At 36.8% G+C, this 12,814-nt stretch overlaps 1 protein-coding gene across 14 annotated transcripts in view; it reads left to right on the top strand.

Annotated features, from left to right (window-relative positions):
- The window catches only part of EXOC6B (exocyst complex component 6B), a 721,405-nt gene that overhangs the window by 30,287 nt on the left and 678,304 nt on the right, over positions 1 to 12,814 (top strand). The window lies entirely within an intron of this gene.

Here is a 12,814-nt window from a genome sequence, read left to right on the forward strand (position 1 = left end):
TACCTTGAAAAGTACAGTAGTACAGTACAACAGCTGGCATACGGGGCTGGCATCAAGTGAACAGGCAAGAAGAGTTACTGACTGGAGGAGGGAGAGGAGGGGGGAGATGGTAGAGCTGAAGGATCATCAGCAATAGACAGAGGGCAAGCTGCAATTTCACTCACGCCTTATGTTGATGGCACAGGTTCTGGTTCCTTGCTGAATTCAGTTCTATCTGCCCTCTTGAAAAAATGATCTAGTGATATCTGGGTAGTAGCTGTTTTTTTCTTGTCATAGATGACATGGTAGCACTGGATTGCATTCTGAACGGCTGCTGCAACCTTCGTGTACTGTTCTACGTTCAGGTCCTTTGCCTCAGAAACTAACAGTGCCTCCTCAAATAGAACTAACTTAGTGATTGGACATGCGAACACACGTTCGTGTCTTTGAAAGTTCACAACTTGAAGGTTCGTATGTAGGGGACTTATTGTAATGCTGCTATGAACATTAGGGTGCATGTATCTTTTCGAATTAGTGTTTTTGTTTTTTTCAGATATATACTCAGGAGTGGAGTTGTTGGGTCGTATGGTAGTTCTATTTTTAGTTTTTTGAGCAACCTCCATACTGTTTTCCCTAGTGGTTGAACCAATTTACATTCCTACCAACAGTGTACAAGGGTTCCTTTTTCTTCAAATTCTCGCCAACATTTGTTATTTGTAGCACGTTGTTATTTTAAGTCAACGTGCTACAGATCTGAGTTTTAACTTTTTAAAAGTTAAAAGTATTCAATTTTCATATGCTTTTTTTCTTTTGAATTTATGTAAGGTGAATTGATTCATAAATTAAATTTGTGATAAAGTTAAGAATTGTAAAAATCATATATACTTATTTTTCTTTGTTCCATAGAGTTACACAAAATGGGATTCTAATCTTTTATGTTTGTCTTTTCCAACAGGTAAATTTTTGGGGTGGAAAATGGCAAAGTTTACTAAGTTTACATCTCTAGAAGTGTTCTTTTAAATTTAATTGTTTGGTTTATAAATGTTTCTTAAATGTCTACTCTGTCAATTACTGTTAGTCCCAAGGGACATGAAGATAAAAATTAGAGAACATAGTTTATTGGGAATTTCTTTGGCAGATTCTTAAGTTGAAAAATTACATTTGAGTAATTTTTTTATAATGTCAGAATTTTTTTTCATGGAAAACAACTGTTCACAAAATATAAATATGGGAAGTAAAATTAGTTTTATCATCCTTTTTGTGGTTAGTTTTTTTCTGTTGGGGTGGGGATAAGGATGAAACAAAATTCTCCATATGCTGAAAATTAACTGAAGCTGGATGATAGGTACATGGTGAGAGATTCAGTTAATCTAGAACTTGAATCAAATGAAATATTGTTTTGACAGATATAGTATTTTGATCCAGTTTAGTATGTCTAGAAAATGTATTGGTCTAATTTGTGGTAAATTTATTCTTTGTGATTTAGCATTTGACTCAGTTTGTGTTTTGGTAAAATTAATATTTAGTTCTGAATTAACTGAATAATGAGATGAGAAAATAGATTATTAAAAATGAACATGGAAATAATATGTTACTTAACATTAAGCATGTTTTCCTTTTTCTTTTCAATACACAGAATATATTAAGAATTCTTCTGGTGTTTTCTATTGGCAAAGTATATTGTTTTAGCTATACTTTGTATAGCCTTGAGTTTATGATAATTTTTCCTAGTGGTGCTATGTTGGAATGACTCCTTGAGAGAGTTCTTAAATTTCTGTTTTTTAACTTAGTCTTTTCCCTCCAAATTCATCTCAAACTTAGTCCCGCCTCCTCCTCTAATAAAATATTCAAATTCTAGACCATTTACCCTTCCTCTGCTTTTCTATTCTTCTATATAGAGACCTTCTCTTATCTTTTCTTGTCTATTACCCACATTGAGCTAAACAATTTTGGGAAGTTCTTTATGTCTAGCTAGAGTTTCTTCCTTTAATGAGGGAATCAGAGAAAAAAGGGACATTTTTGTCAGGACCAGGTATAGCAAGAAACTGAGATATATAAACAGCTCTTCCCTTGTCCCTTCAGATAAACCACCCTTGCTGAGGAAGAGAACCAGACTAATGCTGCTTGATTAGTATGGGAAAGGATGTACCAAAGAAAATGATGGAGTGATCAGTGGTGCTGGTGGCGTCAGGCATGATGATACCAGTTTTGGGATTTCCAGAGGAAGCCATTCCTTTGACTCAGTTCATTCCTCCCATTGTTTATGTCTAAAGTCCCCTCCTACAATTAATTTATCCTCCCAGAAGCTTAATTTATCTACTCTATACCTCTTCTCCTTAGAAGTACTGTAGCCTGAGGTATATTTGTACATTATTAGACATGCTTTTTTGGGAAGTTTACTCTGCAGTGTAGCCTTATTCCCTTTTGGTAAATTATCTCCTCTTTATGGGTGCTCTCCTCCTGTGGTCTAAGTGAAATTGCTTCTGGTTGCAAATTGAGCTAGTTGTGTCCTCTGGCAATAAGAGACCAGTGGGGATGCCTGGGAGACTTCTTCCTCCAAATCTTGACCACGTAGAGTAGCATAGGGATTGTCCTGGTAGAAGGCCTATATGTACTGGTAGGGGAAGGAAGAGGAATACAGAGACATGAAAGTAGGGGTGAAGAGAGAGATTCATTTGTTAAACAAATAATTATTTAGTGCCTAATATGTGTTCAGGATGGAGAGATGAATAAAATAGGTCCCTGTTCTTGAAGAGCACATTGTCTAGTGGGGAAGAGGATTATGTAAACATCTAATTATGATATAAGTATATGTATTTATAAGGGAAGACAGATAAAATAGTAATTAATTCTTTGAAGGAGAGGTACTTTTTGAGCTGCACCTGAGATAATGAACTCAAATTATTTTTAAATAAGGAAGCATATTAATTTCCTATGGCTGCTGTAACAAATTACCACAAATTTAAAACAGCACACGTTTATTGTCTTATAGTTCTGTAGTTCAGAAGTGTGACATGAGTCTCACTGAGCTAAAATCAAGGTGTCAGCAGTTCCTTTCTGGGGGCTCCAGGGGAGAATTCGTTTCCTTGCCTTTTCCTTCTTTTGGAGGCCATCTACATTCCCTGGCTTGTGGCCCCCTTCCTCTGTATTCAAAGTCAGCAACAGAGCCCCTCTCTCTGACCCTGCTTCCATCCTCATACCTCTCTCTCAGAGTCTTATCTTCTTTCTCCCTCTTCCACTTTTCAAAACCCTTATAATTACTTTGGGTCCACCTGGATAATACAGGTTAATCACCCTATCTCACAGCTGACTAGCAACTTCAATTCCTCCTTAGTTCCCTTTTGACATGTAGCCTAGTGTATTCATGGGCCTCTTTGGGGGGGCCATTACACTGCTTACCACAGGAAAGGATAGTTTTTTTGTTTTTTTTTTTTGTGGTACGCGGGCCTCTCACCACTGTGGCCTCTCCCGTTGTGGAGCACAGGCTCCGGACGTGCAGGCTCAGTGGCCACGGCTCACGGGCCCAGCCGCTCCGCGGCATATGGGATCTTCCCGGACCAGGGCACGAACCCGTGTCCCCTGCATCGGCAGGCAGACTCTCAACCGCTGCGCCACCAGGGAAGCCCGGAAAGGATAGTTTTTATGTCATTCCTCTGTTTAAAAACTTGGTTACCTTATTGCTAACAAAAGAGATTTTTTTTGGGGGGCAGAATCCAAATGTGATGAAATGTATGATTACTTTCACTATAATAATGATCACGTAGAAATTTTGTAATAGTTTTGGGATGGCCTCTTAGAGGGCTAGTTTGGCTTTGAAGGCCTTTTCAGTCTAGCCCTAGTCTAACTCTAGCTCTCCCCTTCCTCCGACCCTATCTCCCAACCCAAGTAATCTTTCTAGCTTAGTGCTTCTCAAACCTGGCTGTACCTCAGAAACATCTGTGAAATGGTATAAAATTATATATCCAAGACTCAGTCCCTTTCCAGCCAGGGTTGAGAATCACTGATTCAGCCGCACTAGATTGTTATTCCTGGAGGATTTCGTCTTTTTCCTTTATTCCCCTCACCTCCACTGGATAAACTCCCAGTATTTTTTCGAGGCCCAAGTGAGATGGCGCCTCTTCTGTGATGTTTCCCTTACTTAGTTCCTATTAGAACTTCTCTGTTATTTCTTTTCACTTAGATTTCACACTTTTTATTATTTGTTATAGCAATTAGCTCATTATGGTTAGTTCACATTTGTTTCCTGAGCAGGTTATGAACTCCTTGTTTCTAGCACCTACTACAGTAAATGAGTCATGTTAGGTACTCAGTGTTTATTTGGATCATTTGTCAAATAAAAGTCACTGAACTCATTCATCTGCTTATGTTTAGGTCATAACATAGCAGTACCTTCTCTAGGAAGTGAATAAAGGAACGAGATTTATAAACTGGTAGGAAATGATTAAATTGTTTTTGATTATTGGTGTACTTTAAATGAATAAACTTTCTTTTTCTGTTTGTAGCTCCGCATCTCATCAAAGTATCTGGGTGACATTCACCAAATTTCAAAATTACCTTTGGTATTGTTTGACATTGACTTTGGGGAGCTCTGGAGGGAGGATCACCTGAAAACTAGATAATCATTGCAGAGCAGCTGATACTGAGTTAGGTTAAGAGGCCCATGTGACTGCCAGTTTGGAGAGTCATGTCATACATATTTAAGATGCCATACACAGAGAAACAATAGTTTCAAATATGAGCTCCAAATCAAAGGTCAAATGATGGGTTATCTATGTTTTACCAGAATTTAGCTGCTCCTAACAAGGGTGGATGTATATAGCATGAGACAGGATTTCTCTGTTTATATCACGGCTAATGAGTATACTGAGCAACATGGCAGTGGTCAGTGGGAGGGCAATTAGTTGTTCATAAATTAGTATTCATCTCTCATCCGTAATACCAAGGAACACCTCCCTTTTGGAGTGAGATTTAGAGCAGTTTCTGCTGGTACACCATGGCTCCAGTGAAGAGACTGAGGCTGAATTTAGTTTTCTCAGTGTTCCTTCTCTTCCATTTTATTAATATGCCTTACATACTATCTACCAACTTTTTGTCCATGTCATATTTGTTGTTCTAGGTACAAATTATTCAGGCATCTTGTTTTCTAGTGTACCTTTTTGTTTCTAGTAGATCTTTATCTTCCCAGTGGCAAAAGGGGCTCATCTCCCAGTTGAATTATCCGCCTTTAAAATAGTTTTTCCTGATGCTCTACCTAATGACTTCCTCTTACATCTCATTGACTTGTTTGTAAGGGTTGTCCTTTCAACCATTTTCCACCTCAAAACCATACCTACTCTTCAAGGCCCACTTCAGGTGTGTCATCTCTTTTTTCCTGACTCCTTTAGGTAGTTAAGTAGTTCATTTTCTTTGCTTCTAAAGAACATTGTTCGTATCTCTGTTGTGGAATTTATAACATTATTCTAACCCGTCAATTCTTTCTTCCCTTCAAGACTAAACATTTTACCCTTCTGTGAGTTTTATATTTGGAACCAATGCATCATAGTAATATGTGGGATGGGTGAGGAGTAAGCCTTTATTTTCTAAGGTTACTGTATTATAAATGTAGCCTGTTATTAGGCAGATCAGTTTTAGGAAATAGCATATATGGGTGTTAGGGTCTGAGTTGGATTCTTGAGAAACAGTATGCCCATTTACTATTTGGAAAGTTTTTGTGTGTTCTTTGTGTACTCTTTGTGTAGGTATGTGTCTGTTTGAAGGTCACTGCATAAAAGAAAATCTTTTGCATTTACATCAGGTTACATGTCAAGGAAATGATTGCAGCATCAATGTATATAATAACTAAAACATGGAAATGATTCAGATGTACAAAAACAATAGGGTTGTTTGGTAGAACATTATATAGTAATGAAAATTGATGACTCACAGGTAAGGTAGAACAACATGGATTCAGCTCATTATTTATGTAATATTGAAAGAAGTGGCACAAAAGAATAGTCTTATATGCCATTTGCATAATATTCAAGAATAAGCAAAACTAACCAATATTGTTTATAGTGCATATGTATATGGTAAAATATAAAGGAAAACAAGGAAATGATTATCACAAACTCAGGGTAATGGTTACCTTCGGGGCAAGGAATGTGAGGTCGTGATTAGGGAGGGATTCTCAGTAGGGCAAAAGTAATGATTCTAGTGACCAAGTGAATTGGGGCAAATTATCTAACCTTTTAACCTCAGTTTCTTTAACTGTAAACTGGAATAATATAACTACTTTATGAAAGTTGCAAGGATTAAGAGAGATAAACTATATAAAGCAGTTAGCTCAGTGTCTGGCTAATAGTTAACAGTAAGTAAATGATAATATTTTCCTTATTATATTTCTCTCACCATGACTTGAAGTAGATGCTATAGGCTTTTGGTAGGGAGGATAAAGTTCAAAAAAAGTGGATGGAATTGAAATAAGAAAATCTAGAAATAATGATAAGGACAAGGAAACTACATTTAGGTGCTACTGCTGCTTTGTGTCATATGTCTTGCTAGTTGGGTACATTATTTAATCTTCAAAATAATCCTGAGACCAAAGATTCAGTTTTAACAGCCAGAGTTAACCCATATCTTGTGGCTTTAGGTGTCATTATTACCAGTTTATGTCAGATTGGTTAGGTAACTTTCTCAGGGTTCTACAACTAATAAGTGATAGAGCTGGGATTTGAATCAAGATTTTTTTCCACTGTGCTGTTATTAATGATTAAATTTGACTTGAAAGTTGCCAGAAAATAGTTGGTAGTCTACATTCATTGTACATGTAAATGCTCGCCGAAGTATTTAATGGAGATATATCCTGAGAAAGTTCTATTGAAGAACATTAGATTATATCCGTTTCCAGGGAGGGACTCCATTTTTCTATGGCTATGTGGCAGAGTCTGGTTAAACTACTGTAGTTTATTCTGGGCCTCCAGGATTAATTCTCATTTAACAGGGTCCATTCTGGAATGCCAAAACTGGGATTTGAGGAAATTATTTGGAATTTTCAGTGAGTTCAGGATTACAAAGCAAAAACTTACAGGGTTGGTTGCTGAAGACCGTCTCATGTTGAATTATTGTGTGCCTCACTGTCTTAGGTGTTTACTGCAGTGAAGTCAGATGTGATGCTGTGCAATCAGATTTACAGTATACTCCAAGGATTGAAAAGATGACTTCATCAAGAATTGCTTATCCTCCACTATGTACATATCCTTTGAGTATTGACTCCTTCCCAGCTGTGTTTGTTCTCTCATCATTATTATTTCTTAATAAGCATTTATTTAGCCCTTGGTTTTAAATTTATTTTTAATTGGCCTATTTTCAGTTCAGAAAGTATGGTTAGTATTGCTTTCAATTTAAGCAGACAGATAAAGTGGCTTTTAAAAACCACCCAGAGAGGTTGCAGTGATATCAATATGTACATCCCCAGCTCCAGATTGCTTTTAGTGCCAATAGTAATCCTCTGATTTTCTAGACTCTTATTTTGTTTTCTACTGAGAAGTTTTGGATTAAAATGGGCCACTTTTGTCTTGCCTCCTACATTACTTAAGAAAGGAGCTATGAACAGTTTGTTCCCTATATTCAGCTTAAAGAATTCTGGAGACCAGAGTAAGCTGAAAGCATAGCTTTTGGTGGGACTGCTTTGGGTCCCAGAAACTATTTGACAGACCTTTTTAAAAAAAATTTCTTTATTTATTTTTGGCTGTGTTGGGTCTTTTTTTTTTTTTTTAAACATCTTTATTGGAGTATAATTGCTTTACAATTGTGTGTTAGTTTCTGCTTTATAACAAAGTGAATCAGCTGTACATATACGTATATCCCCATATCTCCTCCCTCTTGTGTCTCCCTCCCACCCTCCCTATCCCACACCTCTAGGTGGTCACAAAGCACCGAGGTGATCTCCCTGTGCTATGCGGCTGCTTCCCACTATCTATTTTACATTTGGTAGTATGTATCAGTCCATGCCACTCTCTCACTTCGTCCCAGCTTACCCTTCTCCCTCCCCGTGTCCTCAAGTCCATTCTCTACATCTTTGTCATTATTCCTGTCCTGCCCGGTAGGTTCTTTATAACCATTTTCTTTGTTTTTAGATTTAATTTATTTTTTTATTTTTTAGTGAATAGGCCCCCAAAATCTCTCTTTTTATTTGGAAATCAAGTTGAACAAATGTTTTTGAAATACTTTTCAAATACTCTAAGGTACCTAATACTGTTTTTTCCCTTATATTTAATTTTATTATTTTTTTATACGGCAGGTTCTTATTAGTCATCCATTTAATACACATCAGTGTATACATGTCAATCCCAATCTCCCAATTCATCACACACACACCCCCCCCCTTTCCCCCCTTGGTGTCCATACGTTTTTTCTCTACATCTGTGTTGCAATTTCTGCCCTGCAAACCAGTTCATCTGTACCATTTCCTAGGTTCCATATATATGTGTTAGCATATGGTATTTGTTTTTCTCTTTCTGACTTAGTTCCCTCTGTATGACAGATTCTAAGTCCATCCACCTCACTATAAATAACTCAGTTTCGTTTCTTTTTATGGCTGAGTAATATTCCATTGTATATATGTACCACATCTTCTTTATCCATTCATCTGTCGATGGACACTTAGGTTGCTTCCATGTCCTGGCTATTGTACATAGAGCTGCAATGAACATTGTGGTACATGACTCTTTTTGAATTATGGTTTTCTCAGGGTATATGCCCAGTTGTCGGATTGCTGGGTCATATGATAATTCTGTTTTTAGTTTTTTAAGGACCCTCCGTACTGTTCTCCATAGTGGCTGTATCAATTTACATTCCCACCAACAGTGCAAGAGTTCTCCACACTCTCTCCAGCATTGGTTGTTTGTAGATTTTCTAATGATGCCCATTCTAACTGGTGTGAGCTGATACCTCATTGTAGTTTTGATTTGCATTTCTCTAATAATTAGTGATGTTGAGCAGCTTTTCATGTGCTGCTTGGCCATCTGTATGTCTTCTTTGGAGAAATGTCTGTTTAGGTCTTCTGCCCATTTTTGGATTGGGTTGTTTGTTTTTTTAATATTGAGCTGCATGAGCTATTTATATACTTTGGAGGTTAATCCTTTGTCCGTTGATTTGTTTGCAAATATTTTCTTCCATTCCGAGGGTTGTCTTTCGTCTTGTTTGTAGTTTCCTTTGCTGTGCAAAAACTTTTGAGTGTCATTAGGTCCCATTTGTTTATTTTTGTTTTTATGTCCATTACTCTAGGAGATGGATCAAAAAGATCTTGCTGTGATTTATGTCAAAGAGTGTTCTCCCTATGTTTTCCTCTAAGAGTTTTATAGTGTCCGATCTTACATTTAGGTCTTTAATCCATTTTGAGTTTATTTTTGTGTATGGTGTTAGGGAGTATTCTAATTTCATTCTTTTACAAGTAGCTGTCCAGTTCTCCCAGCACCACTTATTGGAGAGACTGTCTTTTCTCCATTGTATATCTTTGCCTCCTTTGTCATAGATTAGTTGACCATAGGTGCGTGGGTTTATCTCTGGGCTTTCTATCCTGTTCCATTGATCTATATTTCTGTTTTTGTGCCAGTAACATATTGTCTTGATTACTGTAGTTTTGTAGTATAGTCTGAAGTCCGGGAGCCTGATTCCTCCAGCTCTGTTATTTTCCCTCAAGACTGCTTTGGCTATTCAGGGTCTTTTGTGCGTCCATACAAATTTTAAGATTTTTTTGTTCTAGTTCTGTAAAAACTGCCATTGGTAATTTGATAGGGATTGAACTGAATCTGTAGGTTGCTTTGAGTAGTATAGTCATTTCCACAATATTGATTCTTCCAATCCAAGAAAATGGTATATCTCTCCATCTATTTGTGTCATCTTTAATTTCTTTCATCAGTGTCTTATAATTTTCTGCATACAGGTCTTTTGTCTCCCTAGGTAGGTTTATTCCTAGGTATTTTATTCTTTTGGTTGCAGTGGTAAATGGGAGTGTTTCCTTAATTTCTTTTTCAGATTTTTCATCATTAGTGTACAGGAATGCAAGAGATTTCTGTGCATTAATTTTGTATCCTGCAACTTTACCAAATTCATTGATTAGCTCTAGTAGTTTCCTGATGGCATCTTTAGGATTCTCTACATATAGTATCATGTCATCTGCAAACAGTGACAGTTTTACTACTTCTTTTCCAATTTGTATTCCTTTTATTTCTTTTTCTTCTCTGATTGCTGTGGCTAGGACTTCCAAAACTATGTTGAATAATAGTGGTGAGAGTGGGCAACCTTGTCTTGTTCCTGATCTTAGTGGAAATGGTTTCAGGTTTTCACCATTGAGGACAATGTTGGCTGCGGGTTTGTCATATATGGCCTTCATTATGTTGAGGTAAGTTCCTCTATGCCTACTTTCTGCAGGGTTTTTAATCATAAATGGGTGTTGAATTTTGTCAAAAGCTTTCTCTTCATCTATTGAAATGATCATATGGTTTTTATCCATCAATTTGTTAATATGGTGTATTACGTTGATTGATTTGCATGTATTGAAGAATCCTTTCATTCCTGGAATAAACCCCACTTGATCATGGTGTATGATCCTTTTAATGTGCTGCTGGATTCTGTTTACTAGTATTTTGTTGAGGATTTTTATATGTGTGTTCATCAGTGATATTGGCCTGTAGTTTTCTTTCTTTGTGACATCTTTGTCTGGCTTTGGTATCAGGGTGATGGTGCCTTCGTAGAATGTGTTTGGGAGTGTTCCTCCCTCTGCTGTATTTTGGAAGAGTTTGAGATGAATAGGTGTTAGCTCTTCTCTAAATGTTTAATAGAATTCGCCTGTGAAGCCATCTGGTCCTGGGCTTTTGTTTGTTGGAAGATTTTTAATTACAGTCTCAAGTTCAGTGCTTGTGATTGGTCTGTTTATATTTTCTGTTTCTTCCTGGTTCAGTCGCGGAAGGTTGTGCTTTTCTAAAAATGTTTCCATTTCTTCCAGGTTGTCTATATTATTGGCATATAGTTGCTTGTAGTAATCTCTCATGATCCTTTGTATTTCTGCAGTGTCCATTGTTACTTTTCCTTTTTCATTTCTAATTCTATTGATTTGAGTCTTCTCCCTTTTTTCATGATGAGTCTGGCTAATGGTCTGTCTAATCAATTTTGTTTATCTTCTCAAAGAACCAGCTTTTAGTTTTATTGATCTTTGCTATTTCCTTCATTTCTGTTTCATTTATTTCTGCTCTGATCTTTATGATTTCTTTCCTTCTGCTAACTTTGGTTTTTTTTTGTTTGTTTGTTTTGTTTTTCTTTCTCTAATTGCTTTAGGTGTAAGGTTAGGTTGTTTATTTGAGATGTTTTTTGTTTCTTGAGGTAGGATTGGATTGCTTTAAACTTCCCTCTTAGAACTGCTTTTCCTGCATCCCGTAAGTTTTGTGTTTTCATTGTCATTTGTTTCTAGGTATTTTTTTGACTTCCTCTTTGATTTCTTCAGTGATCTCTTGGTCATTAAGTAGTGGATTGTTTACCTCCATGTGTTTGTAGTTTGTACAGATGTTTTTCCTGTGATCGATATCTAGTCTCATAGCGTTTTGGTCAGAAAAGATGCTTGATACGATTTCAGTGTTCTTAAATTTACCAAGGCTTGATTTGTGACTCCAGATATGATCTATCCTGGAGAATGTTCCATGAGCACTTGAGAAGAAAGTGTATTCTGTTGTTTTTGGATGGAATGTCCTATAAATATCAATTAAGTCCATCTTGCTTAATGTGTCATTTAAAGCTTTTGTTTCCTTATTTATTTTCATTTTGGATGATCTGTCCATTGGTGAAAGTGGGGTGTTAAAGTCCCCTACTATGATTGTATTACTGTCGATTTCCCCTTTTATGGCTGTTAGCATTTGACTTATGTATTGAGGTGCTCCTACGTTCGTTGTGTAAATACTTAAAATTGTTATATCTTCTTTGATTGGTTCTTTGATCGTTATGTAGTGTCCTTCTTTGTCTCTTGTAATAGTCTTTATTTTAAAGTCTGTTTTGTCTGATATGAGAATTCCTACTCCAGCTTTCTTTTGCTTTTCATTTGCATGGAGTATCTTTTTCCATCGCCACACTTTCAGTCTGTATGGGTCCCTAGGTCTGAAGTGGGTCTGTTGTAGACAGCATATATACAGGCCTTGTTTCTGTATCCATTCAGCCAGGCTGTCTTTTGGTTGGAGCATTTAATCTATTTACATTTAAGGTAATTATCGATATGTATGTTCCTATTACCAGTTTCTTAATTGTTTTGGGTTAATTATTATACGTCTTTTCCTTCTGTTGTGTTTCCTGCCTAGAGAAGTTCATTTAGCATTTGTTGTAAAGCTCGTTTGGTGGTGCTGAATTCTCTTAGCTTTTCCTTGTGAGTAAAGGTTTTAATTTCCCAGTTGAATCTGAATGAGATCCTAGCTGGGTAGAGTAATCTTGGTTGTAGGCTTTTCCCTTTCATCACTTTAAGTATGTCCTGCCACTCCCTTTTGGCTTGCAGAGTTTCTGCTGAAAGATCCACTGTTAACCTTATGGGGATTCCCTTGTATGTTATTTGTTGTTTTTCCCTGCTGCTTTTAATATTTTTTCTTTGTATTTAATTTTTGAAAGTTTGATTAATATATGTCTTGGCGTGTTTCTCCTTGGATTTATCCTGTATGGGACTGCCTGTGCTTCCTGGACTTGATTTACTATTTCCTTTCCCATATTAGGGAAGTTTTCAACTATAATCTCTTCATATATTTTCTCAGTCCCTTTCTTTTTCTCTTCTTCTTTTGGGACCCCTATAATTCGAATGTTGGTGCATGTAATGTCCTGGAGGTCT

This window comes from Orcinus orca, chromosome 13 (genome assembly GCF_937001465.1).
Source record: "Orcinus orca chromosome 13, mOrcOrc1.1, whole genome shotgun sequence".
NCBI classification, from domain to species: domain Eukaryota; kingdom Metazoa; phylum Chordata; class Mammalia; order Artiodactyla; family Delphinidae; genus Orcinus; species Orcinus orca.